A 5,749-nucleotide genomic window follows, 5' to 3' on the forward strand; every position below is an offset into this window, starting at 1 on the left:
CTCCCCCGGCCTCTGTCCGCCCGGGGCCGCCGCGCACGCCCTCTGGGCTCGGCCGCCCGTCTCCAGGGTGACCTCCAAAACAGAGCCCCCGGTCCGCCCCGGCCGGCGTGGACCTCGGACCCGCCCCGAGGATGTCGACTCTTCGCTCCGGCCGGAGAGGACCGTCCCTAAGCCCCACTACGCCCTCGTGTGCCCGCGAAACGGAGGGGAGCCGTTTCATCCTACAGCAAGGACGGCGCCGGGGACCCGAGAGGCAGCTCCGAGGGTCCCTCAGTCTATCCCTTTTCCTGCAGTGTGAAATGCGGCAGTCTCCTGGGAAGGGAGATCCGAGGCACACAGAGAAAGGAAAGCAACTCCCTCCCCTTTTCAAATCCCTGTCGCAGCCTCCTGACATCCCTTTGCAAGGCACAGAGGCTGGTAATAAGGAGAACTCACTGAGAACTTGCACGTGCTAAAACACAGTTATAGCTTTCAGTCCTGCCATCAACTCACGAAAGAATTGTTCTCCCTTCGCATTTAGAAAATTGTGATTCTAAGAAGTTATTATGCTAGGGCCCCGTGGATCTCCAGGTCTTAATAACTTCCCTGCCTTACAGTCAGGGTTCTCTCCTCCTTTCCCTAACAAGACTCTTGCAGCCCTTCAAACTTCAAGAAGCTGTGAAGTGCAGGCAGTTGGTGGTTAGGGACTTACCTGCTTTACCTAGATAGGTCCCTCCTTCTGCATAGTAACTCTTCCCCTCCCAACCCCACAGCCCCTCCCCAAGCCAAAAAATCTAGTAGAACTAAACCCTGAAGTGACCGTCTCTGTAGAGGGCAGTCACTGGGGGTGGACATAGGTAATCCCTCTCCGCACTTAGCCTGGTGTAAGCCCCATGTGGGTGCTGGGTGAATGCAGCATTAGGTGACTATGTCCCCACATTGGGATTACAAGCCGCATGGTGTTAGGATGGCTTCCTGCCAACCCGCAAAGCCCTTAAACCCTTAGTCCCATCCAATCCCGATTCACAGGAGCAAAAAAAGATTGTTTATTGAATGTCTACCATTGTACTAGGTAGCAGCTGTTAGGCTACTGGTGCTCAGTGACCTTATGATATAAGGGCATTTACTCCTTTTTTTTTTTGCTAAGGAATGGAGAATCATTGAGTAACATGCTCAGGTCTCTAGTTAAATGGAGCTGGGATTTATTTGACCCTAAAGCCCCTGTACTGTGTCACCATTTGTCTACTGCCCCCACCCTAAGCATGTAATGAAGTTTTCCAGAAACACGGGTGAAATTTTAAGAGGCTGGCCATAAAAGAGGTTCACAACTCGATTTGTTTTTATATATATATTTTTCATTTATTTTCCAGAAAAAAAAATCACATTTAATTAATAAGTTACATGGATATTTCATCTTGTTTTCATGTATAGAATTAGACTTTGTTCTGAAACAGGAACCCTAGGTGCAGTAATGTGTCATGATCAATAATTGCATATTCAGGATTTTGTGAAATGGGTCACTGGGAAAGTCATGAAGAAAAAAACCATCTATAAAAATCATTATTTACAAAAAAATTGACATCCACATCTCGACTAAACTATAAGGCAAGTAACGTTGAAATGTTCTCATGATTATCTTCAACAAGTCAATACTACACATTTAAGTCGCCATTGCTCAGCAATGGGCTGTGCTGCCAACCTGAGAAGGCAGCAAGCCTTTGCTTCTTTTGCTGGTTTCCTCTTGAACACAGTAGAGAAGCAGTAAAGCTTTCGTCACAGATTATGCAAGAACTGCTATCAGAATAAAGTATATTCTGTTGAATTGCTCATGTAGGAATAAAGGCCAGGCTTTGACACTTTGACTAAATTTTAAAAATATACTTGAATATTTTAACCCACAAGTCCATTTATAAATATTATATACCCAAGGTGTTTTGTGAAATTATATACCCAGTACAAGATCATAAAGAAATCCAGACTACTTTTGCTACATAGCTCACGGAGAAATCTAAGTAAAGGCTACCACCAACTCAATTCAAAATACACACTGAGTACTCTCCTTAAAGACACTGGACTCCATGTCATTACCTTTAGAAACACAGCAAAATTTCTCTCAGAAACCTTCTTCCGGCTTCTCTTATTGTTAAAATACAAGTTAAAAGATCAATGCCTTACATCGCCACTTATTCGGGATGAAAATTAAAATTGGCATTTCATTCATACAGAACTTTTTCCTATGCAAGGTGAAAAACACAAAAACATTCTTTTAAATTGAAACAATAATGTTTAAACAGCTTTCAAAACCAGCCCTATAAATTACTGCTTGGCCTGTAGTGAAGCCCTGTTCACACATAACTTGAGCACATAACCCCACCAACATTAGGTTCTTTCAAGACAAATTATTCAGCAGCAATTTAGAATAACAGAGAAAGAGATAGAGAGAGCTAGAGAAAGAGAAGGAGAGAGATGAGTAGAGAGAAGCTAATCTCTTTCATGCATATCCATTTAACAAAGCAAGAACTAAATACTGGCCTGTAAATCAATACAACTATAGGAATTAAGATCCTAGCAGCTCATGAGTAAAAGAAAAATCTAGCTTTGGATCTTGGGGTGGTGACCCCTGTGATAATCATTTGGTATTATTGTATTATTAAAATGGTTCAAGGTGATGGTATATGAATATTATTAAGCATTTGCTTTGACAAAATATTAAATGAAAATGTCAGTGAGGTAAGATAAACTTTAGCGAGTTAGATAAAATTAACATTGGCATGGCCTACTCATTCAATGGAACATTTTAAAATGGTAAATGGCTTATGTTCTATCAGGATGATGCATAACCTGACTGAATTAAAAGCTGAACTACATTCAGACAAATGTAAAGTGATTCTGCTTTACTCTCGTCTATCTGATAACAGGCAGTTTACCTAGGAACATAATTTAAAAGGAATTTTGGGTAAAACATCTAATTAGCAAAATAAAGCAAAGCAAAAAGGAATTGTGAAATGCTGACTGAATGTAGAGTCCTGCAAAATCAATGTTAAATAATGCACTCTTTTTAGCTTTGACTAAACACTTTTTTCATATGATTTCTAACAAGCTTATTTTATATTACTTTCAGCACTGCTCTAACAGGATTCGGTTTCTTAAAGCTGTTTAATAAAATACTACCACAGGTTGTTCACTAGCATTAATTCCATACTGCAAGGAATTTGGAACATTTTCAACAGAAGGAGGCCTAATGTACTGGTTGTAGGTTCAGGTTTTAAAAATAATAATTAAAAAAAAATTAAAAGCATTCCATGGTTTTGTTTTGAGTACTTTAGACATCTTAATCCATTAAGAGATGGTAATGAATTTTAAAATAGATACCAGTTCATTTGGAATGGCAGAAATTCAATAAAGTTAAAACAAAATCCAAAAGCATCTTTTCAAAGCATTCCTGGTTATGCCATTTGCAGTTGATGAAAGATGTGTTGAATGAAAAAAGGAAAGTTTTTCCAAAGATTTTTTCAAGGTGCGTTGACAGTAAAAAGAAGTTTTTTCCTGATCGAATAACTTCCTTAAGCTTCTAAAACGCTTATATTTATAATCAATATCCAAAGAGGGGTCTATAATAAGGGTCATTGGTTCTCAGGCCACAACGAGCATTTGCCATAACACAATGAGGGCCTGAACACAATTTCAGAAATACTGGAATATAGCTCCATGGAGTCAAAGAATCCTTTTCCTTTAGCATTAAATGACATTTAAAAATATATTTGCTTTTCTTTGAAACGCCTTTTTCTAGATGTTGAAAGATATATTTAGGACAGGCAATGTACTATGCTGAAGACAGAGATGCCAATCAGAAATACTGTAAATCAAGGGAAAAATAGCGTTAGATGTTAAACCCAGAGAATGCATTGTTGTAGCCATAGTGAATGTTAACAAAAAGCTGTCTTCCTCTTGTTGGATTATCCATTTATGATGGAAATCGGATATTGAACCTGAGAGACAATCAAGAGGTTTGATCATGGCCAACTCCATAGACTCTAAAAGTTGACATCCTTCAAGAATGATATTTAGATTTCAATTAGATATTGAAACTACAACTCTAGCTTGTAGAAAATGACAGAACATCAAAGCAATGACTAGTAGGCAACTTTAAAAAAACTATTGGAAACATAAGCAATAGGCTTCTATGGCATTTGTCCTCCATACATTCCATGGACAAAAAATAATCCAATGTTAGCCAGGTGTAATGACATTTAAATCCTGTTTGCCAAATGGAGAAAAACAAAAGGATCAGGGAGAATACAAGAAAACCTCAAGAGAGAAGTATACCATAAAGGGGAATGAGGTGGGACATCAGCACGGTCTCCTTAATCAGTGTAACTTGCATTGATTTTTTTCATTCATATCAACAAACAATTTATTCTGACTCATTTCAAAAAGATATCACATTTCCTTATACTAACTCTGTAGGGTCTCTTTAGAGCTCATCCTTTCATTGTGATACTGAAAAGAAACCATGCTTCCAACTTTAAAAATTGAAGCAAAATGAATACATTTAGACTGAACAGAATTTTCTTCAAATGCTTTACTCGTTCAGAAAATGGAAAGTTAAAAAAAAGCAAAACAAAGCAAGCAAACCATGTCCTTAGTAGATATCTGCTTATTTTCTGGGTCATTCCACATTGACAGCCCATGATTATTTTGAAAGCATGCAAAAATAAAAGCGATTGGTGCAACTCTTTGGAATAAGGGCTAGTTCATGCTTTTAAAGCAACCAATTCAAAAGCCTACAAAATAAATAGGGCAACTCACAAGTTAGAGGTTTGAGTGTCCCTTGTAAATAAGAAAACATTTATTAGGACAGTATTTGGAAAGAGCAAAAACTTGCAACCTTGAAGAGAGAGGTTGAAGTCTTTTAAGACATTGAGGAAAAGCATGGCTGTGTGAAAGTGAGAGTATGCATTTCAGGCCATTTGGAGACTCAGCGGAACAGAATTCCAAGGAAAAAGACAGGGATTTTCCTAGAAAAACACCTCCCTCTTTTTTGTTTGTTTGTTTTTAAATCGGAGGAAGTTAAGTAGACTGTAAAACACTTAGAACAACTGACTAGGGAAATGGCATTCAATTTAGAATTTAATCCTTAAATCTGATATTATGTCAGAACTGAGAAGGACCTTAGAGATCTACTTTTGTGCCGTGATTCTCAGATTTTGGGTGCTTATCAAAATACATATTTCCAAGCCCCATCCTCAGAGATCTATTCATTCAAGACAAATTAACTGATGCCTACCATCTTCTAGGCACTGAGAATATAGTGGTACCTAATCATTGCTCTCTTTTGATAAAGAATGATACAACTGGTCCACAGCTGAGAAACACTGATTATCTTTCAACAACTTTGTTGTTGCAATTGTCCTTATGTGGATATTAATTTTTCATAGTGCCTTTTCCTTGGTATTTAAATGGAATATGTATATTAAAATGAAACAGAACCATTTATTTCCCAAAGTGGATAAAGCAAAAATGGTCCAGGGGCTCCCCCTACTGTGAAGATAGCTGGGCTATTTTGGATGTGTCACTTTGAGCAAATTAGTGACTCTAAGCCTAAATGCCATCATTTGTTAAAAAAACAAAAGGAATTAAAAAGACTACCTATAACTTTTAGGTTAATAAATGAGCAAGTATCTGTAGTGATTTGTATATGGCAAGCACTCAGGTAAATATCGATTTTTACTATCAATTATTGTGACAGTCCAAAAAGGTGGATTTAACT

The sequence above is a fragment of the Tamandua tetradactyla genome, chromosome 11, assembly GCF_023851605.1.
Source record: "Tamandua tetradactyla isolate mTamTet1 chromosome 11, mTamTet1.pri, whole genome shotgun sequence".
In the NCBI taxonomy this organism is placed as follows: Eukaryota; Metazoa; Chordata; class Mammalia; order Pilosa; family Myrmecophagidae; genus Tamandua; species Tamandua tetradactyla.